We start from the raw sequence: 22,876 nt of genomic DNA on the forward strand, positions 1-22,876 counted from the left end.
AGAAGAAATTTTCAGCTCCCAGGAAGAACAACTCTGCTGTTTTACCCCATTAACGCAGACCAAAGTTGGGGCTGCTTCTCCCTTATCAACAGTGCTCAGGAATCAGGGACTCTGCATTCCCAAGAGACGCCCTGTATCTCCTTGGCTCCCCTGGAGCCACTGCAAAGGTCAAGCTTGCAGTGGGAGCACACAGCTGAGGGCTGCAGGAACCAGCTGACAGCCCTGTGAGCCGGTTCCTCACCACAGGCCCTCCTGGCTGGGTTCTCCTTTGGCTAAACCGGCTCAGAGATTCCACGGGGGGCAGAAAGTGACCCAAAAGTGAGTTGGGTGGTGCTGCTGGCATTACCAAATTCATTCCAAAGCAGGTATTCGTTAGAGTCAGGAAGGAGAAGGAAATGGGGCTTGGCCCTGAGGGCAGGCACCTTAGGACTCCCTCATCAAGTCTTGGGAAAAGTCTCTAACTCCTGTTCTGTATCACTCCTGGCTTCATCTTATCCCTAAAGAGGTAGTGTGATCAAGCTCTGAAAAAATATCGGGAAGAATAAGCTGGGGGCAACTCCTTATCCCTCTCTGGAGGTGACCTCCTGCAGAGACATAAGTTCCCCTGGGCTCCCCTTGCCCAAAGTCAGCCCACAGCCAACATGGGAGGCCCACCCAGCCCAGCTTCACCCACGACTGTGGGAGTCTCCCCAATGCTGGGGTTCAGCCAGCATGCCCATTAATGAACACAGATTACAGCCTTGGAAACCCTATGGGGCAGTTCTACTCTGTCCTGTGGGGTTGCTATGAGTCAGAATTGACTCAATGGCCCACAACAACAATTTATTTCAATAGTGGGCTCCATACTCCACTTACAGAACCATGTCTGGCAAGTCCTTGCACCATTTCAAGCCTTGGTCTATCCATTGATGAAATGGCCGGACAGCTATTCTAGAAACAGCGTATGACAATGTACACTGCTGTTGTTTTGTTAGCTGCGGTGGAGTTGCCTGCTCGACTCATGGAGACCCCATGCACAACAGAACAAAACAGTGCCCAGTCCTGCACCATCCCCATGATGGGTTGCTGAGTGGACCATTGTGAGCCATATGGTTTTCATTTTTGAAAGTAGATTGCCAGGCCTTTCTTCTTAGTCCATCTTAGTCTGGAAGCACCACTGAAACCTGCTCAGCATTGTAGTAACACACAAGTCTCCACTGCAGATGGGCGGTGCCTGCGTTGGGATGTATTGGCCAGGAATCAAACCTGGGACTCCTGCATGGAAGGTGAGAATTCTACCACTGAACCATACAATGTACATTACTGAACACTAAGGGCCAGGCAGTGTACACATATAATTTGGTAGAGTAACTCTGGAAGCTAATTTAATCTCTTTTTCCCTTAATAGCACTACTGAGAGGTCCTCAAGCTATCACAACTGGACAGGTGAAAGGATTTTGTAGATGGTAAGATACCTTAAAAGATATAAGCTCAACAAATAAAAACTAAGCCCTGAATATAATGGTGTGAACCTACCCACAGGAACACATGCCTCTGCGTAGCTTTCCTCCCAGTAGTGAGTGCCGATAACAGGCCACCAGCCAGTGGGACCACGTGGGAAATCAATCCCATGGCCTTTGCCCCAGGAGGACCACATGAGCTCTAACCGACTCCAGTGACCAGCAGGCTGTGATGTTACCTGACGCCTTGACCTCCCTGCCAATACCCGCAAGGGGACGTTGTGTTCTGCTTCACAGCCCCGCATCTCTCGTCTGTCCACCTCAAGGAAGACGTACTCTTGCATTTCTAACTGATGTCTTAGGCAAATAATTAGATGTCACTGCTCCAAAGTTACATTACAACTTCCCTGCAGATCCTGGAGGAAGGGGAAATGAGTTACTGCGAACAAACCAAGCTAAATACAGTTGGTAATTGAAGAAGTGACCAAGGAAATCAGGAGGGGTAAAAAGCCAGCCAGCTAGCCCTAAATGGATTATCAATCATTTCCTTTTAGGGCAAGCTCCACTGCAACTTAATCAATTGCTATTGCTTCCCAAATTCAATAAGAAAACTGATACAGTGGGGAAGGAGGAGGAAAAACCGTTAAATGTTTACCATTACCTTCTTGATGGATACTGGACAGCATCCCACATTCAATTCCAATCCAGTTTCAAGTTTATCAGCATAAAAGAAATTTACAAGCAACAAAACTCAGAGAATGTGATACCATTACTACTAAGAGTGTAAAGCATCTAAGGTAGGGTCTCCGGGCTACACTGGGACGGGGGTATAACTGTCACCACAGGAAGTGGTGGGTCTGAGGCTGGGCAGCCTGCTCTGGCTGCAGAGAGAGGGATTCCTGGCTGGACTTAGGGATTCCAGTGGTGTGACCTTGGGCAAGTCACCTGACCTCCAGAAGCCTCAGTGTTTATTACCATAGCAATCTAGCCAAGATAAACACCATCATTCTTCCAGTTAACAAAGGCTTATCAAGTACCTATTATGTCCTAGGAATCCCTGGGTGGTGCACAGTTAAGTGCTTAGCTGCTAACCCAAAAGTTGGAGGCCATCTACTTCCAAAAGGTCACACAGCCATTGAAAACCCTATAACCTAGAGCACAGTTTTATATGGGGTCGCCATGAGTTGGAATTGACTTGATGGTAACTGGTTTGACAACAGGTACTAGGGACACCAAGATGAACAGAACATGGTCAGCTACTCTTGAGGCCCTCATAGTTACTGGGGGGTCAGGACGAGTAAACAACAGAGGTATGCTCAGAGCGTTCAGGAAGGAGGATGAGACAGCCATCTAGACTGGGGTGGGTCTATGCAGAGTCCTGGAGGGCATCAGGAGTCACTCAAAGGAAAGGTGGAGGGATTAATATGGGTGGCAGTTGAGAGAGAACTGGGTGGTCAAGACCCTGCTGGGGCACAGGAGACCCTGAGCAGATAGCCAGGTAGAGGAGGGAGTGAAAGGGTAGGCAGGGCTGGATCAAGCAGAACCTTGGAGGTCCCGTGAAGGCACCTGGATAGGAAGCCACCAAGCCTGGCACGATCGGAATCACAACTCGAAGAGATCCTTCTGGAGAGGAATGGATGAAAGTGGAGCAGGCCTGGAGGCAGGAGACCCCTCCAAGAGCTGCTACAGCTGCCAGGGAGAGTTGTGGTGGGTGCCTGAAGGAGGCATGGAGGGGGTGCAGAGGGCAGGGCAATCTAGAGCCAGCCTGTACAGCCTAGACTCTGCGGATGTGTGGGAGGCCAGCATGAGGCCCCAGATGGCTTGAGCAGCTGGTGCCATTACCCAGGAGGGGGCCGCAAGTCAGTGGGGCCTCCCTAGTGACCCCATCCTGCCTACCCACACTGCCCTGCTTCTCCCCCACCATCCACAGGATTTTAAAACACAGACCAGAAGCATAAACCTTTCCAACTTGCTCAGCAGTCGTGCCAAATCCAATGTAGGGAGGGAATATGAGATCAGAGTCCCAGGCTCACTGGGAAGTCTCAGCATGTTTGGGTAGAAGATCCCAGCAGGGGCCACAGGAGCTGCTCAGGACTCAAGAATGAAAATGACAGCGGCAGGAGGTGACGGTTTTCAGAAGGTCTCAGATGGCATGGTCCAGGGGCAACAGCCCAGGCTTTCCAAGCTTTATAGCTTGGGTTCAAATCTCAGCTCTGCCAGTTGCTAGCTATGTCCCCGCAGTCCAGTCCCCAACCATTGTTGTTGCTGTTGGCTACCACGGAGTTAGCTCTCGACTCATGGTGACCTCACGCACAGTGGAAAGACATGCTGTGCCAGCCCCGCAATCGGTTGTGGATTGGACCATTGTCATCCACAGGACTTTCACTGGCTGATTTTTGGAAGCACACTGCCAGGCCTTTCTGGTAGTCCAACTTAGCCTGGAAATGCTGCCGAAACCTCTTCAGCATCATAGCAACACACTAGCCTCCACTGATAGATGGGTGGTGGCTGTGTATAAACTGCACTGGCTGGGGATCGAACCCAGGCCTCCTTCATGGAAAGTGAGAATTCTACCACTGAACCACCAATGCCCCCGTCCCCAGACATAGGGAGTGCTTCTGGTAAGAGTTAGCTGTCGCTGTCCTCCATAGCAATAACATCCCAGCTGTAAGGCAGGCGTAGAACATTCCCTCATGCCTTTCAACACCAAGAAGGCAGGAAATAGAGCTTCTTAACACTTTGCAACCATGTGAAGACGCATGGTGACTACTTGCTGAGGAGAAGGAGAGAAGAGGAAGCAAAATCTCCAAGAAGGTGTCTCGGGACGCACACCCCCAGCCTCACCGGAGCCACTGGCAACAGATGCTGGCGGCTCTCGGTGATTACGCTGTTGCTCCTACTTGATGGCGGCGACTTCGCCAGCAGCGAGGCAGTCTCTAATGCTCCGTAAAACTATAAATTTACTTCGAGAGCACCAAGTCTAATTACCTCGCCAAGACTCTCTGCATTTTTAAGAACCATTTTTTTTTACTCCCTCCTTAAACTCTTAATCATAAGGACTCTTGTTAGCAATACTCCGCCACAGTCTTGTTTCGCCTGTTGCCATGGCAACAAAGCAGTGTTTACCAGCCTTTCCAAGCTGGTACATCTTTATTAGCACCCGGATCCCAGGAGGAGCAGGAAGCAGTGCAGAGGTTTAAAGAGCATTAATCCCCTTAAGCTTTGCAAACCTCTCTAGTTAGGGAGCACACAAGGAGGGGGGAAATTGAGGTCTCTGCCATTTTCAGGGCCCTTCTAGAATCGTTAAGCCGACATGAAGCACCAGACTGAAAAAAAAACAACAAAAAAAACCAACTTATCTCTCTGGAGCTTCACTTTAAATTTCTCCTCCACTTGAAAAAGACAAACTTGTGGCTGCTTTTGCTTCACAGGATAAGTTTGCCGTCCATCCAACACAGACAGGCCGCTGGCTGATTCTTTGCTGCCTCTCTGGCCACCTTGCTCCCTCCTGATACACACAGGACTTTGAATACCTGTTATCTCTTGGCCAGGAGGAGGGACAGCCACAAAGGCCCACCGGCTGGGCTGCCCTTGCACCCTCATCTGCTTCTCTGCGATGAGGACTCACAGACAATCCAGAGCCGATACATGTCCACTGAGTCTCAAAAACCATCTCTCGGCCTCAGCCTACCTAGGAAGGTTTTTCAAAGCTCAGCACCAGGGCAGAAGTGGGAAAGGATGAGAGAAGAAAGGCTTTCTTTGTGTGATGATTTAAAAGCAGTTCAATGTCCCGTTCCCCCTCCTACCAAATAAACGTCTCTTTCGTCTTTCATCCCAGCCTAGAAAATCAAAACCCAGGTAGAGGTCCATGAAGACCTGTGGCTGAATCTTGAAAAACTGCACAAGCGAAAGATGATACTAACATTCGTTCTGGCTTCCCAAGCAGCTTTCAACTGGGTAATCTGGAGCTGGCCAAGGCTTGGCATACTCCACCGCCCCTGGTTCAGCCCTCTGTGGTCAGGAGTCCAGTTCAATCAGGGCTGCTCAACTGACGCTCAGGAGCCATTAACAGCTGGGCCTTGTGGGGCCTCGTGCTGGAGTGGGCATGTAGACACACACAATGAGGGGCTTCATTTCCAACCCGGCAATTTCTGATCTCACTTTTGAACATACCAGACATGTTCCATTATTCCCACTGGTGTTCAAAATTCTTTAAACAACAGAAAAATTTTTTTAAGTTATTTGGATTCCCCCCTTTTTTGGGGGGGGAGTGAAGAGTTCATTCAAAAACAGTATCAACCACTCAGAAGAGAAGACTCTCCAACCCATCAGTACTAACTCGGGACAGTTTGGTCTCCTGACTCTACAAATTTGAGGCAGCCCAGCAGTCACAGGATTCCTGAGTTATTGATACTTGATGTTCCCACCTATCTTCTAAAAAGTATTTGAGGTGCTGCAGTGGTTAAGCACTTGGCTGCTAACTAGAAGGTTGGAGATTTGAACCTACCAGCTGCTCTGCTAGAGAAAGATGTGGCTGTCTGCTCCCGCCAAGATATACAGTCTTAGAAACTCTGTGGGCAGTCTACTCTGGGTCGCTATGAGTCAGGATAGATTAGATGGCAGTGGGTTTGGTTTTGGTAGGATCGTGGTCAAATACATATGAAATTGGACAATTAAAATACGAACCAGGACTGTAAAAGGTGAGCACTCACAGAAAAAAGAGAACAGTCACCCACGGCAGGGGCTCACCACAGTTGGGGAGGAAGAGGAGTGGGAGGGTGGTGCTCAGGGGGCCAGAGAATCTGAAAGCCAGTGATTGTTTCTGGTTGCGGAAAAACTGAAAACACCAAGTTTCTCTATGAACCCAAGGAAATACCAGAGATGGTCTAATCCAGGGAGCTGTAGCTGGGTGATAAGGGGTGGGACAGACACACAAGGCCAGCAAAGCCCAGCAGAGTCTCAAAAGCCAACTCCTCTGGAGATGTAGGCAAGGCCAGATTGGCGACACCTAGTGTTTGGCCTTATTACTTCAGGCCGAGGCTAGGGAGCACAATATGACAGACAAGACCAGGGCATGGATGCAGCACGGCCCCGAGCTGGAGGGTTAGGATGGAGAGCGTTGGCTGACCTCCATGCTCAGAGACAAGAAGCACGCAGAAAGTCAAGCTCAGTTTCCCAGGACCCTCTTAGAAAAGGAGTTAGGAATTACAGACCAGTGAACATGACTCTGAACTTTTTATTACACGGCCGAAACTCCCCAACATGGGTTATGTGCATTACTCCGTGGCACTGGCAGTAAAAATCTCATGACCAGAAGGTGTGAGTATCGGTCTGAGTGTCCATTGAGGAAGTGGGGGTACAGCTCCCCAGTGTGTAGCCAGTCCTGGGGTAGCACAGGGAAAGACCCGATGAAGGTCACAGGCCTGGGTCCTTGGGCCCAGGACTCAGGGCTCTTGGTCCAGGGCATTCTCCATTGCGGCACAACCCCTCTGTCTAGCAAGTGGAGTAGTGCAGTCAACCCTTATGGAAGAAGCTGAAGGATCTAAGCAAGTCAGGTTGTTGGCCTAGTCTGGGGGCCACAGCCAAATGGTGAGAGCCACCTCCCAGCCAACCCTTTCCCCCAGCAGTGGATACCAGACCTTCTAGCTTGACATCTACAGTCCCTTTAAATTCTTTCATTTCCACCTTCAGAGCCTCTCAAACAAAGGCCAACTGGGAAACGACTTGCTATTAACCTCAAAACCTGCACTTGAAAGCTAAGATTGCCATAGCAGGTGGGCGAGAGGGAGGCCAAGTTGGGTGGGGGTCGAGGGGAGGGGCTTGGTAATGTGCTTGTGTGTACAAAAGTGACCCACGGGTGCACTGGGAGACAGACTTTAAGCAGCAACCAGTTTGCTTCATGCACCTGATTTCTACCCTTGGCTGAACATCAATTTCCAATCCAATTGCTACCTCATCCCAGTCTACAGCCAATATGCCCTCTCCACCCACCTGAATGTCGCTGCTCCTCACCCAGGCCTCTCCCCTCCCCAGCAGGAGCCAGAAAGCTCACACCAGGGTAAGAGTCAGTGGTCAAGCTGATTCTCCAGCCAGGCGAGTCTGATGAGGGCCTGCCTCTCAATCAGCAGACAAATTAGGAGGAAGAATTCAGGAAGTGGCTGGGACAGGAAAGGTGAACCCTTGTATACCCAGGTTCGGCCTCAAATAAGAAGACTTTATTTAGTCTGAAAGATAATATTGCTCCCTGTGCCCCCATACCCGTTTTCAAACAGGCACCGAAATAAGGGACCTTCATTCATCTCAGTTCATGGCTTAATTGAGGAAGCTCTTGGTGCTGCACAGAAGTAAGCCATTAGGTGAGTTCCAAACCACTGTGAATAAGCCAACAAAAAATCCTTTAAAAAAATTACAGGGAGAAGGTCATTCATGTGAATAATAACCATTCTTTCTCTTTAATCAGTATAATAAACAAATTTTAATTATATCTTCCAAGACCACCTCCCTCCCACCCCATCAATTCCTACTCTTTGGTTTAATAGAAAAGTGGCTCCTAAAAATTTCTCCTGTGAGGTGAGGCCGGGGGTGGAAGACACCAGCACAGTACACTCATTCAAAACAGACTCTGAAGTGTGGATTTAATCAAGCAAGAGACAGAGGGTGTTTGTACATGTGTAGATCTCGGATGTGCAAACTGTCTGATCATGCTCTGAGTTTTCTTAAGAAAAGGAAACATCGCCTGAATCTCCTCCTTTACCAGGTTAAAATTTTTCAGTTTTCAAATATAATCAGATAAAGAGATAAAGACAAGGGGAGAGAGAGGTATTATGAAGAAAAAAGGACAGAGAATGAATTTGGATTTCTGCCTAACTTTTGATTTGGTCCCAAAAATTCCTTTTGGAAAAGAAAAGGTAAAAAGAGACTGAAACTATTTTTTTTTTCCTTAGAAAAGAGACGTCGTGTTCCTTCCCTATGACCCGCTCCCGCCCCCCCCCCCCAAATCCAAACCTTGCTATTTTAAACAATGAAAAAGCACAGTGTGTGGGGAACAGCTTGCATACAGCTGAAGCCGGCATTATTTACCTCAGGTTTCCTATATGAACTCAACTTTTCCTTCTTAAGCACTTTTACAACAAACGAGAAGAAAAAAAATAAAGGCCCAAAGGCATGCGAATCAAGGAGATCTGTGCTCTAATTGATCCTGAAGGTGATCCGGGACAATCTCCCCTAGGGGCTAGCCTTGAGGCCCATGGCTTCCCAGGGCCCTGCTGCCAGCCAAAGGCACCCCAAATCCCGGCGTTAAAACACAATTGTTGACCTCCCTCCTCCGCACTGGTAGCGCTTATTAAGTGGCACTTGTCTGTGGCATTTACTCTCAATCCTATTGAGTTTTCTCCTAATTGGCTTAGAAAAGACAACTGAGGCGGGGTGAGGGCGGGGCAGGGAGAGGAGGCCTTGTGGCTTCTTCTCATTCTGGGTGACCATGGATAGTGAAGGTGCTTCTCCTGCTCCAGTGTAAGCCGAATACTTTGATGTCAGTCAAAGGTCTCAACTAAGGGATAGTCTCCACTCTCTCTTTAAGCCCCTTTCTCTACCCAGGAGGGTCTTGGGCATTAGCTAAAATACCTCTGCCTTAGTGGTGAAGTGGTTAAGCGCTATGGCTGCTAACTAAAGGGTCGGCAGTTCGAATCCGCCAGGTGCTCCTTGGAAACTCTATGGGGCAGTTCTACTCTGTCCTACCTAAGGTCGCTATGAGTCGGAATCGACTCGATGGCACTAGGTTTGGTTTGGTTTGGACCTCCGATGCCTCACTCCCAAATGGAATTCCTGGGTTCAAATCCTGGTCTTCACCTCACACTGGCTTTGTGACCTCAGTCAAGTCACTTAACCTCCCTGAATATCAGTCACTTATTAGGTAAATTAAATGAGAAAATATTGGCAGGAGGCTCAGCAGTGCCTAAAAATGACTATTACCCATTCACTCAATTTAAAAATAGTATTCACCCAGCCCTTAATTTTTAAAGGGGAATAGTTTTACTGCTGAGGATAGGGGTGAAGGTAAAGGACAAAGAGCCATCACAACTGGGGCCACAACGGTGAAGGTCAGAAATGAAGGGAAAACAGTACCCTTTCCACACACACCCAGCCAAGACTTTCTCTCCCAGATGGCAGCCCTGCCGGGTACTGTGCAATCATATCCACTTGTTGCAAAAAGGGAGATGAGCTTGTTTTCCTACATCGTAACTCCTCCAGGGTAGGGATCAGGTGCTCATAACTGGCCAAGTCTTAGGTGGTGCCATGCACAATTAGATACTATATCCTCTTTCACATGCTGTCTCTGGAAAAGTCAGAAGCTTGGAGGCTGTGCAATGGCAGACAACTTCTAGGGCTGCAGAGAGTACCTACTATGAAGTCTAAAGACTGCTGCGGTGGGAGGTGGCCTTTTTTTTTTTTGTTTAAGGAACAGTGAGAAGAAAGCGGGGTGAAGAGGTGAACACACACAAAAACTGCTGAGTGCCTCCATGCTTCTCATTAAAAGCAACTCTTCCCTCGGGGTTAGCTTGTCTGACTCCTCCAGGTGAAGCAAATGTCATCTGACCCAGGAAACTCAGGCCTCTGCTTTGTGCTGAATTGGAGACTCATCACTTCCCCATCCCCCATACCACACCAACTCCCCGCTTCCCACACCTGAACTTATTCAGCCCTAGTGTTTACAGCTCACTACACCACAAATCTTTATTTCCTGTCACCCACTGGCCCTAGCTGTCCCCACTCCCTGTTTCTCCTAGACAAGTTAATAAGACGGAAGGCTCCCTAGAGGCCCAGAGCCAGCAAACATTATCACTTGGGAGCAAGGCAGAAATCCTGACACACCGGAAATGACTTCAAGCCTATTAATTACCCTTTCTTCTTTGGCAGATCTTTTGAAAGAAAGCTTGACAAATTGAAAGGAAGGTTAGTACTGCCTCTCTGCCCCAGTTAAGCCCCCACACCCAACCCAATAATAAATATCTGATTTCTGCTTTTTTTTTTTAACCAATTAATTTGTCAGAGTTGCAGCCACCCCAGGGAGCCCCACCTATGATTTGCACGTTTAGGGACACAAAGAGTAAGCCCCTCCTTATAGGCCAAGCCATTTAATCTGAGAGACCTGGGGAGCTGGGAGAAGCAGGGAGTGATCAGGGCCAGGGCACCCAGTGCGTATCATCCTAGGACATTCCTGACACTCCTGATGAACCCAGGCCCCGCTGCATATGCTTCCTATGCTTCCGAGTGTCAAGCACTGTAAAGTCAACCACTAAAGAACACCCTCAGGGTCTCTCCCCCATCAGGGGCATATGCAATGACAGCCCCACCCAGGCATGCCCCATGCTTGTCTCCTGGATGCAACATATTTCACAAAACCCTCTGAATGAATCGAAACCAAAAAGCACAGGGGAACTCTTCATGATGCAAAAACTCGAGCTGTTTGGGGACCAATCACTCCATCTCCAAGTTTCACTGTCTGCCAACACTGACAAATAAAATCTACTCAGGGTACCCCTGCAACATCCCCTTCCTTAATGGGGTTTATGCAAAAACAATGGGGTGGGTTCTTTGCATTCTTCAGAGATACTTATTTTTTTTGTATATCCATCTACTCCACAGAGCCACCTGAATTCTGATAGGAATTTCAAGCAGAACAACTGATTCTCTTCCTAAAATGTGTCCCCTTCACCAACACGGTCCCCCATGTTATTAGATGGCACCACTAACCCCTCAGCTGCTCAACCTGAGCAACCCAGAGTCAGCCCTAATTCTCTTTTCCATAAACCAATCTATCAGAAGAGGGAATTGGTGCTTCGGTGGTAGAACTCTCGTCTTCTGTGTCAGAGACCCAGGATCGATTCCTGATCAACGCACCTCATGTGCAGCCGCCATCCCGACTGTCGGTGGAGGCTTGTGTGTTGCTAGGATTCTGAACAGGTTTCAGGGGAGTTGCCAGGCTAAAGAAGACTAGAAAGAAAGGCCTGGCGATCTGTTTTCAGCCAGTGAAAACCCTATGGATCACAACTGTCTCATCTACATCTACAGCCGATCATGGGGATGGCACAGGACAGAGGAGCATTTCCTTCCATCATGCACGGGGTCGCTGTCAATCAGGGCTGATTCAACAGCAGCTAATAACAACAACAGTATCCTGCTGTATTGCTAGAACAGTGTCTGGAACACTGGCAAAGCCCAGTACATAGCAGCTGGGTGACTACAGCATGAAGCCCAAGAGCCTCAAGCCACAGGGTGGTCCTCCACTCATACAGTAGGGTTCACTCTGCCCCCTAGGTAGAGGCCGCATCCGTTGCCTGGGGTAACCCACAGAAAACACACAGATGGCTCAGTGCAACCCAGTCCCCACTCCCAGAAATACCAATGACTTCAAGCCAGGATCAATCCATGCTCTGACCATCTGTGGCAATGTGGGAGAAGAAGGCTTTTATGGCTATTGTCTCCTGCAGGTTCCAGGGACTTCCTTAGGGCATCCTGGATTTGAATTCCAATGCCTGGGTTTGACAGAAACAAGGCCACCCACCAGGGCCCTATTTATCTGGTGCGTTTCCACCATATCTCATTTTAAACTCTAACAAAATCCTTAAGCCATTACCCAGGAAATCATCATTAAATCATTTGTTCTTTTTTTTTTTTTTTATTAGCGTCACTGTAATTAAAGAGAATCATATTTCAGAAATCTTCAGCTGCACTTATCAAAACCCACCCTCCAACCAATCAATTAGTATTACAATAACCAAGTTCCCTTGTTGCTGCCGCTATTAGCATTTTGATTGACTGCCTGTTGAAAAGTGACTGGTAACAGAAGATTGTGTTCAGAAAGTAATGTTTCTTTATTCGTTTCCACCGAACCTTGTCTGGTTGTCTCCAGTCTCGACTCAAAAGAGACAAGACAGTTTCCAAAAGCAGTCATTTTGGTAGCAGATTATATTTTCATGAGGTGGGTGATAAATTGGGCATAATCGCCCCAGAATCACCAGCTACACCCAGGAGCCTCCTGCTGGCTGTGACCTCAGCACCCAGCAGCTACACCTTGGCTGTCAGAGCATGATGGGATGCCCGCTCCCCCCCATCATCTAGGACCATAAACACCAGGTCTTCACAAATGGCACTTCAGATGACTCAAGTAGAATAATGTCTGTGCCAGAGAAGCCAGTGGCACTGTTATTCTCAAGAAAGATCATCATTATTCCATACTCCCTTCTCTGCCAAGCACTTTGGAAACCTGTTATTCTAACATTCAGAGTTAAGTTCTCCAGTCATCATAATAATAACGAAAGCACCAGTCAGTACAGAGATGGGTTAACGAGCTCCATTATAGGGAGAGAGTGGCTGTCTTCTCTGAGTCACAGGAATTAAAGACGAGAGTTCATTAAATCACTATATTAGAATTTAAAGGACCTGCTGCTTCAGACAGCTATATTTACGGATGCCCCCCCATCACTGATGCCCTCTGCAGATGAACGGAGATCTTCAGACATACAACATAGCTGAAGTTTCAATTCTAGTCCACACTTTTACTCTAGCAAGTCAGCCAGCCTTGATGCCACCACTAAAGTGGCTTCTGCTTTGATTGTCTGGAACAGAACAGGATAGGGGGTTGGGGATGTCCACAGCTGGGAAGGGCAGTGCTCCAGGACATGAATAGGACTGTTGCTGTTGTTCGGTGCTGTTGAGTCAATACTGACTCAGGACGACCCCGTAAGACAGACTGGAACTGCCTCATATGGTTTCCTAGGTTGTAATCTTTACAGCAGCAGATAGCCAGGTCCTTTTCTCCCTTAGAGCCACTGGGTAGGTTTGAGCCTTTCCTTCAGCAACTTAACTTTTGTGCCATCAGGGCTCCTTATAAATATGATAACCAAAAATCAAACCAAACCCAGTGCCATAGAGTTGATTCTGACTCACAGGGACCCTATAGGACAGAGTAGAACTGCCCCATAGAGTTTCCAAGGAGCGCCTGGCAGATTTGAACTGCTGACCGTTTGGTTAGCAGCTGTAGCACTTAACCACTACGCCACCAGGGTTTCCATAAATATGACAGGTGGTTAAATTCCTTCCTCCCTCCCTCCCTCCCTTCCTTTCTTCCACACACCCACCCACCCATCCATCCATCCAAACCTATAGGGTCGCTATGAGTCAGAATCAACTTAACAGCAACAGGTTTGGTTTCTGGATCCACCCCAAGGCATACTCCCTGAGTGACATCTTCACTGCATGAAACATACGTTACTTTTTGCCGAACGAATGTTTCTCTGTTCCACTCGCCCACTCCCCACCCCATGGCTCAGTACACAATAGCCAGGGGCATCAAAAAGGCTACATTAGTGCTCCGTTTAAAAAATAATAAAAGCCTTCTACAATATAGGAAAAAAAATTGTGCTATACCATTCCTTTAAAATTTTTCCTTTCTCAGAACTCAGGCTCCCTTTTCTCCCCTCCCAACTCTTGTTTCTACCCTGGCTGCCAGCCAGGATTTTGTAATAGTGTCAGGTAGCAATTTCATTTTTAAAATGCTCTTATCAAGGATTTAAGGTGAAAGATAAGAACAGCACAGTAAATCATCATAAAGGAGTGCAGCGTGAGGCATAGTATTTTACAAATCAAAACAGTTAACACAATGAAAAGGCAAGGACAGGGAAACAAAGTGAGTTTCACAGTCCTCTGAAAGGGGAAGGGTAGAGGCCAAATTAACTACAAAGATCATTCTCCAGATTTCCAAGCCCTCTTCGGTAATTGCCTTGGCATATTCGCTAAGAATTCCAAGCAAAGTCCAATTTCCATTTTAAAACAGGATGTTTTTAGAAGGCACATAACGTTGTCAAACCATTACACACACTTAACTGGGGGCTTTCATCAAAGTCATCTGACCTGCAAGCATGTGTTGCTAATATCACTGCTTTATTATTTATCAAATCAATTTCTTCATGGAATGACTAATAACATAGCCACAGCTGCTCTCCTCTTTCCACCCCAGCTGCTACCGCCCTGGCAGTAGCCATATCTGCTTGGCTACCTGCAGGGCCTTACCCCCACATTTGTTAAAGAACCTTATTTTAAAAAAAGGCAAAGAGAAATGAAGCAAGGAGGCGCCATTTATGATTCAAACCACTTTGTAGAAGCTGCTTATGACCCGTTGCAGTTGAGTCAACTCGGAAACTCACAGCAACCCTAAAGGGCAGAGGAGAACTGCTCTACCGGGTTTCCAAGGAGCGGCTGGTGGGTTTGAACTGCCGACCTTTTTGTTTACAGCAGAGTTCTTAACCACGGCACAACCAGGGCTCCAGAAGCTGCTCAGACTGGAAAAAGTTATCATCACTGCTAATGACCAGTCTGTGGCACTATTTATTTTGCCAGGGCGTTTAATATGTCCTGCAATAAAGGAACCAGAAAACTAAAATAGGCAGAGGTATCAGCATTTTTGAAAGGGACCTGGTGGCACGACAGTGAAGCACTCAGCTGCTAATGAAAAGGTTGGAGGTTTAAACCCACACAGCGGCTTCGCAGAAGACAGACCTGGTGATCTGCTCCCATAAAGCTTATGCCTAGGTAACCCTATGGGGCAGTTCTACTCTGTCACATGGGGTCACTGTGAGTCAAAATCAACTCCATAGCACTTAACAACGTTTTTGACTTTATTTTTTTAAAACCAACCTAAGGCCAAGTTCACTTTAAATGTTACATACAACACATACCCACCCAACACACCCATCCGGAGCAGTGATGCAACACAAGAATAGCAACAAAGCTTGTAACGTCTGAAAACAAAGGCATTAGGATGCTGTTTATTCTAACTTTTTATATACGCTCACCATCTCTTCTGGGGCCTACCTGCAAATTCATAATAAATAAAAACATGCAATTAGATGATTTCTTATTTGCCAAGGAATGATCCAATTGTCCATTAAAAGCTAGAGTTCTAAAAATACCAAGGGGAAATTATTAGGTATTGTTGATACATGTATCTGTGTTGTAAAACAGGATTCATATGCTGGGCAAAGCACAAAGCCTCTTTTGTAAAGCTTACCTATTTCTGAAAAGGTAAGACAGCATTGGGGAGAGAGCAAATTAAACCATAATTTTCAGACCACGTTTCCTCATTGTCACTCAGAAAAATTGCCAGGTGTTTCCAGAGCAGTTTATACATAAATATACTAGCTGAATCAGGAAATCTCTTTCCAGGGCAAATGAATCAACTTAATTAAAGGGAGACTTAAGATGCCAAACCTAGTGGTTGTGAACGTGGGGAGGAAGTCTGGAAATCTATCTGCAAGTAGCACAGACCTTTCCACCTGGCCAATGAGAGGGAAATGCATAAGCATTGTAAGCACCAATACAGTTGTTGTTAGGTGCCACTGAGCTGATTTTCAACTATAACCACCCCATGTGAACTGCCCCATAGGGTGTTCTAGGCTGTAATCTCTACAGGAGCAGATCACCAGTTCTTTCTCCAGGGCAATCACTGGATGAGTTAGAGCTGCCAAACTTTTGGTTAGCAACCGAGCTGGCTAAAACACACCTTTACCTCAGTCTACAGGGCAGCTATAGGCTATAGTGCCTATAGAGCCCTGGTCGCAGAGTGGTTAAGAGCTCTGCTGCTAACCAAAAAGGTCGACAGTTTGAATCTACCAGCTGTTCCTTGGAAATTCTATGGGGCAGTTCTGCTCTGCCCTGTGGGGGTGCTATGAGTCGGAATTGACTTGATGGCAACAAGTTTGGACTTTTTTTTTTTTATATAGGGCAGTTACAAGTTTTTTTTTTTTTTTGAGGGAGAAAGAACTCATTATTTGCCAAGGAGAAAGTATAGAGCGAACGGAGCCAGGATGCTCAGTCCAAAGAGTGGAGAGCTAGGTGAGCGGACAGGGACAATTCCTTTTCCTGTAACTCTGCAACAGTTCTCTGACTAAACCCATCCACCGGTCTGCCCACCCACCCTCTCATCAAGTATGAATCAAACACCTACTATTGGCTAGCAACCTACAACAATCACCAAGAACTGACTAGTGCCTTAAAGGAAAGTTACGAGGAGCCACGTGAGCGGACAACAGATGGCACAGACCGAATCTGGGGCTCAGGAGGATCTCCCCAGGAAAGGACATTTAAGCCCTGGCCTGAAAGAGGAGTGGGAATTGGACAGGAGTGGGAGAACGCCTGATCCTGCAGCATAAGGAACAGTATGCTTGAGGCCCTGGTTGGACATTCAGAGAAATGTCTAGAGGGGGGTCGGTGTGGCTGCAGGGAGTGAGGTCAGAACAAAAGATGGAAAGGAGGCAGGGCCAGGCCTCAAAGGCTCCTGCAGACCAGAGTCGATGTTTTAGAACCGATCCTGAACAGTGATGGGAAGCCAGCAAAGCATTTTCGGTAGGGGTGACTAGATTCACAACCAGCATAACTGAATGGTGGTTATTCATGCCTCCCACTCCCCACATGGACCATGGAGGGCCACACACCCAAAGGAGACACCCCTGTCCTCCCAGAGCTAATACACCAGAGCCCACCCCAAGAAGGGGTATCCTCCACCCCACTGCTGGAGCTGCCCAGCTGAAGGTCAGGGTCAAAGACTGTGCTCCACGGGCAGTCTGCTTGCATGGGTTTTAACACTGGATGGTCCTTGGAGATCATCTAACCTAGGCACTCCCAGGCCTGGCTGCACGTCAGCATCAGCTGGGGAGCTTTTACAACTAGCAGCCGGGAGCCATTCTTCTGGTCTCCCTGGATCGATCTGGGGTGGGACCCCGGCACTGGTATGGTTCAGAAACTCCCCCAGGTGATTCTAACATGTAACCAGGGTTTAGAACCACTGATCTAGTCACAACCTCTGATGTGAAAGCAATCATTCATCCTATGGAGCGTCTAACTTATCCAGATCCTTCCTAACCAACCCTGTCTCTAAATGTGGAAACCCAAGTTGACCACAGAAGGCGAGCAGCTCTTTGGTTATGAGTAAAATCTAAATTCCAACTGGAAGAAAATACGGGGAAGAGGTGAACTTTGGGGACAGTCGCCTCTCTGGGTTACTACGCGGCTACCAACAGCATGGAAACATATTTATGGCCTAAACAGATATGGGGACATTGCAGGTTCAGTGGAGGAATTCTCACCTTCCACATGGGTGACCCAGGTTTGATTCCTGGCCAATGCACCTCGTGTGCAGCCACCACCCATCTGTAGTGGAGGCTTGCCATTTTGCTATGATGCTGAACACGTTTCGGTGGAGCTTCCAGACTAAGACCAACTAGGAAGAAAGGCTTGGTGATCTACTTCTAAAAATCAGCCGGTGAAAACCCTATAGATCACAACAGCTCAATTTACAACCAATTATGGGGATGATTATTCCGTTGTGCATGGGGTCGCCATGAGCCGGGGGCCAACTTGACGGCAGCTCACAGCAACAACAACTACGGAGATATTTCCGATGGGTTCCTGGGTCCCCCATTCCTACTCAGTGGACACAACACAGCAGCTGGTGTAGGGTGGGAGGGGGCCCTGGGTTGAGTGGTGAGAGACACACAAAACGGGGGGGCCACTGTTTCCTCTGTGTCTATTCTGGGCCCAGAATAGATGATGTCACCTCTAGCGGCAGTGCAAAGCAGAGTCATGAATCATCCATGAAGCAGCCCAGCCCTCAGAGATAATAAATCGGATGTCAGCTCTGCGTCTATTGCAGATCTGGGGCGCAGCGCCGGCTTTGCCCAGAGTCCTGGAACACAGGCACCAACGCTGAGAACATCCATGGAGAAAGAGGGCTTTCAATTATCTCCTGATATCAAGACGGGGTGGCAAGTTGAGGAAGAGATTTCGAATTTGGAGGGAGTGCTCAAAGGCACACAACTTTGATCACTCTAAAATCATGGCAGTTATTTTTATACACTGCTGGGTTTGCCAGGCAAGAGACACACATCCACACGAGTGCTGTAATTATTAATTACTGCGGTGCCCATCGGCGGCCTTACAACCAGAAACTTGCAGGGGTTACCATTTTGACCCTCAGCGGCATCAATCTAGCTCAGAAACTTACTCTAGGACTGAATTTGGCAAATGATCCTGCCTGAAAGGGTTTCTAGGACAACATAAAAGAACTGAGAAGTGTGTTTGGCAGCTTTTGAAGTTTGGTGTTGTCTTGCTATGTTTCCTTTTTTTTTTTCCAGGGTGGAGGTGGGGACGGGTATGTAAACATGGCAGGATTTGTGTTGCTATACATACGCACACTACTGATTTGGTCTCTTTTTCTTTCCTTCCTTCTTTTTCACCTGATTTTTACTTCCCTAAACAGCAGAGTTGAATGAACCAGTTGGAAACACCAAGTTCAGTGAGCATGGTTTGCATTCTTGGAGCATCCGGGGTTCAGACAGCTCCTAAGAGTGTTGGTTATTCCTCAGCTTATAAAGAAATGACTGAACCCCATAAGGCCACTGAACTAAAAATTAAACCTTAGAAAGTTTCAAGTGGCTCCGTCTACCAAAAAAATAAGAACTTTAACACCCTAAAATCACTGTTTCTGCGTAATTTCAGGGTCTTTGGCTAAACGAGACTTGGGCAAGGCATGAGCTGTGTCAGGATTTGAGGGCTGTGTTTTCAGTGCGGTAAAAAAACTCTAATTTCTCTTACACATCATTTTGCAGAGGGAGCAGCTGTGACATGGATAGGAACACGCAGAAAGAAAAGGCTATGCTCAGCTGCCTGGACTACAGGTCAACAGTGAGCAAAGGGTGACGTCCAACAGGAAGTGCTGCTTTGCCCTCCCTCCATCTCGGAAAACTTGATGTCTGCCAACAGAAGCCTGGGGCGGGGGGAGCCGCACAGGTAGGGCACCGCTTGAGGCAGGGTACCAATTAGCAGTTCCCATTGGCCATCAGTTTCCATCGCCAGCTGTGAGAGATCATTCAGCAATTTAACACCAACTGCCCTAGACGCTATTTCGCATAGATAGGCCCTGTCTGCCAATGGCCCACTCAAATGTTAACATTGTTCCTAGAGGCCAGCCTAGCCTGCACTCCCCAAGTAGTGGTAGAACAGTGTTTTTATTAGTAATAAAATAACAATAGTTATTATGATAATCATCTCATAGAGACCCTACAGGGCAGAGTAGAACTGTAATCTTTACAGAAGCAGACTGCTACATCTTTCTCCCACAGGGCGGTTGGTGGGTTTGAACCATCAACCTTTCCGTTAGCAGCTAAGGGCTTAACCACAGAGCCTCTATGGCTACTTCCTGTAAAGATTTACAGCCTGGGAAACCCTATGGGGCAGTTCTTCTCTGTCCTATAGGGTTGCTGAGTCGGAATTGACTCAAGGGCAATGGGTTTGGTTTGGTTCGATTATGACAATGATAAAACTAACATTTACACAGTCTCCCAAGGGTCAGATGCTTCACATAGATTAAACCTTACAAGTCCATCAGTTAATAACACTGACCCTATTTAACTGATGAGAAAACAGAGGTTCAGAGACATTTAATAATGTGCCCAAGATCACACCGCTGGTAAGTGGTACCGCTGGAATTTGAACCCAGCCGTGTGGCTTTATTGTTAAGCTCTCATGTCTTTGCTTCATGTCCCAGACACCTCATGAGCTTCATTAACTATGTGTTTGCCTTGACTCTTAAGCTATAAGCAATGGGGACGCAGAGGAGGGAGCTATATGTGCCAGGTCCCTCATGTTTATTAATTCCAACTTGGGTTAAGAAAATGCTTTCAGTTTTTTTTTTTTTAATTAAAAAGCACTTTGAACTCCTGAGAGGGAGGGTGGCTCTGCCTCTCAAGGCCTCCCCTTTTTGACCTCTCTCCCTTCCTGTATGAGATGAACTCTGGAAAACCAGGTTTCTTTTCAGATGGGGCCAGTTTGGCTATTCTAATTATAGCACCTTGTCTGGGAAGGGCAGAACCAACTGAGAAAATCCTAATCCATCTATTGGACTCTGTTTATGGAAAGAAAAAGACAGAGGAGACTCAGAGGTGAAGGATCCTTGGCTGCGTGTTTGTTGGTCTGCAGCTCCTCAGACCCTCTCCGAAAGGACAGAAAACCCAGACTAGGCAGGGACCACACCTCATTTGACAGAGCACTGAAGACTCCACACAAGGTACACATGCTTCTAACCCTGAGGACCCATAAAGACAACCAACTTTAAACACACTTACACATGTCTGGTGGTGACAAGAGTCATCGTGTCAGGGTGCTGGGACTGGGAGGAATTTTTTTCTTTTGAAAATTCTCTTTCATGTTTTATTATTGCTCCATTTACAATTCAAACTGGAATGAATTTTTGAAACTTTCACTAAAAAAAAAAGTAAATGTTTGAATAGGTAATAAATGCACATAGCAAAAAATTCAAAAGGTAAGAGTATGTAGTAAAAGGTTCCACCCTATTTCTGAACCTCCAGTCATATAATCCTCTTCCCAGAAGCAAGCACTCTTTTTACTTACGTATGTTTGTACCAGTGAGTATAGATAATATGTATATAAAACATTCCAGTGTTTACTTTGACCAGAGACTGTTCTCAGCTCTTTATACTAATTAACTGATTTAAGTCAGGCTAACCCGTTGTCATTATTCCTACTTTTACAGATTAAGAATCTGAGTCACAGAGAGGTTAAGTAACTTGCCCAAGGTCACACAGCAATTAAGTGGCAGAATTTAGATTCAAATTCCAGCTGTCTGGCTCCAGAAATGTGCTCTGAACCACTATGCCATTCTGCCTCTTTGCTGCCAGATTTGTGGGCTTCTTACAGGAATACTTATGTACACATAAGCATATGCATTACATGTGGAGAGGAGAGGGGGAAAATACCCACAAAACTAAATTCACTGTTTTTGGTTTGTTTGCCTGAAGAAGTTAAACCAATGGTCTTAATTAAGGGGAAGGAACAGGACTAAGGTCAGTGGAACACTCAGCAGTTGCATCTCATTTAACTCTCAGAGAGGGGGTGCATAACCTCCACAAAAACCAAACCAAACCCAACTCAAAGCGACCCTATAGAACACAGTAGAACTGCCCCACAGAGTTTCCAAGGAGTGCCTGGTGGATTCGAACTGCCGACCTTTTAGTTAGCAGCCATAGTGCTTAACTACTACACCACCAGGGTTTCCATAGCCTCCACAGGTGAGCTAAATGGGGCTCAAAGCCCTTCAGTAACTTGCCTGAAATCACACCGATGGGAAAGCCAGAATTTGAAACCAAGTATGTCCAACTATGGAAGGTCCCTGGATGGCGCAAATGCTAAAGTGCTTGACTAATAGCCGAAAGGTTTGTGGTTCAAACGCACCTAGTGGTGCCTTGGAAGAAAGTCTTGGTGATCTGCTTCCAAAAAATCAGTCACTGAAAACCCTACGGAGCACAGCCCACTTTGACGCACATGAGGTTACCATCAGTCAGAACCAACTTGATGGCAACTGGTTTCCTTACGTCTAACTCTAAAACTCAGGTTCCTTCCAATACACTGTGTAGTATACAAAGGTACAGATGGGCGAGCGTATGCCCCTGCCACCCCGATCAGCAGGGCTTGAAACAGAAGCTGAGGTCCAGAGATGCAGAAGAACTGGGGCCCTTCTAGGACCCTCACTCCCAACACGGTGGCAGCTGCCCCTAGCTTTTGGTTACCCCTGGCCCAGGCCTGGAGGCCCTCTATGGCCTCTCCCAGCTCCGTGATGCTACGAAAGGGGGTGGTTTCAATCAAGTCACCAAGCTAAAGGCTCCTTTCTCTTCAGGCCTCCGCACTCTGCCCTCACAGAGATCTTAAAACATGTTGTGAGAACCCAGAGCCTGGCCCTCTGTAGAGAATAGGGCAGAATAAAAGCCTCATTGTCCCTCTCTACAAAAGCCATTTCTGGGTCAATGAAGTTGCTGACCCTGAGCCCACTCCCTTTTTGCTTCTGAGAGTCACAGCCGGAAGGGAGGCAGGAAAGCCTATTAGCTCACTTTTGGTGCCAGGGCTTTTATTCCAAAGGAAAGAAGTTTAAGATTTATACTTTGGCTAAAGAAAATGCAGCTTATCCATGTGATCCAAATTCCCCTGGCTTTGCAGGCTCCCTCTTGCCCCGGGCGCCCCTGTCCCGCAGCCCTGTTGCTAGGGAGTTGAGAGCTTTGTATTACCCTGTGTCTACAAAGAAAGGCAGGTGAACAGAAACCAAGCTACTGTGTTGATTAATATCTCAAGAGACAGCGCCGGAATGGGCGCTTCCGGAATTTAGTTAGCTCAGGGGGAAAAAAAGAAAAAATAAAGCGCACTTCTTGCTTTCCTGTCAGAAATAAAATTAAGGCCTTGGATAGATGTTGCCAGTGCTGGGGTATCTACGGGAATCTTTAATGGCCTTGTCTACATGTTTTCAAATTCACATTCCCCTTCAACCCTGCCCTTTTAATTGGTTATTTGCGAGGTCATGTTTGCACCAATTTCTC

The 22,876-nt window shown here is 47.2% G+C and overlaps 1 protein-coding gene and 1 non-coding gene across 7 annotated transcripts in view; both read right to left on the minus strand.

Moving 5' to 3' along the window:
- The window catches only part of MSI2 (musashi RNA binding protein 2), a 471,444-nt gene that overhangs the window by 133,883 nt on the left and 314,685 nt on the right, over positions 1-22,876 (minus strand). The gene's annotated exons all lie outside the window — the stretch shown is intronic.
- Positions 3,960-4,030, minus strand: TRNAE-UUC (transfer RNA glutamic acid (anticodon UUC)). Its single transcript has one exon. It is a non-coding gene; the product is annotated as a tRNA-Glu (tRNA).

The sequence above is a fragment of the Elephas maximus genome, chromosome 19 (assembly GCF_024166365.1).
Source record: "Elephas maximus indicus isolate mEleMax1 chromosome 19, mEleMax1 primary haplotype, whole genome shotgun sequence".
NCBI classification, from domain to species: Eukaryota; Metazoa; Chordata; class Mammalia; order Proboscidea; family Elephantidae; genus Elephas; species Elephas maximus.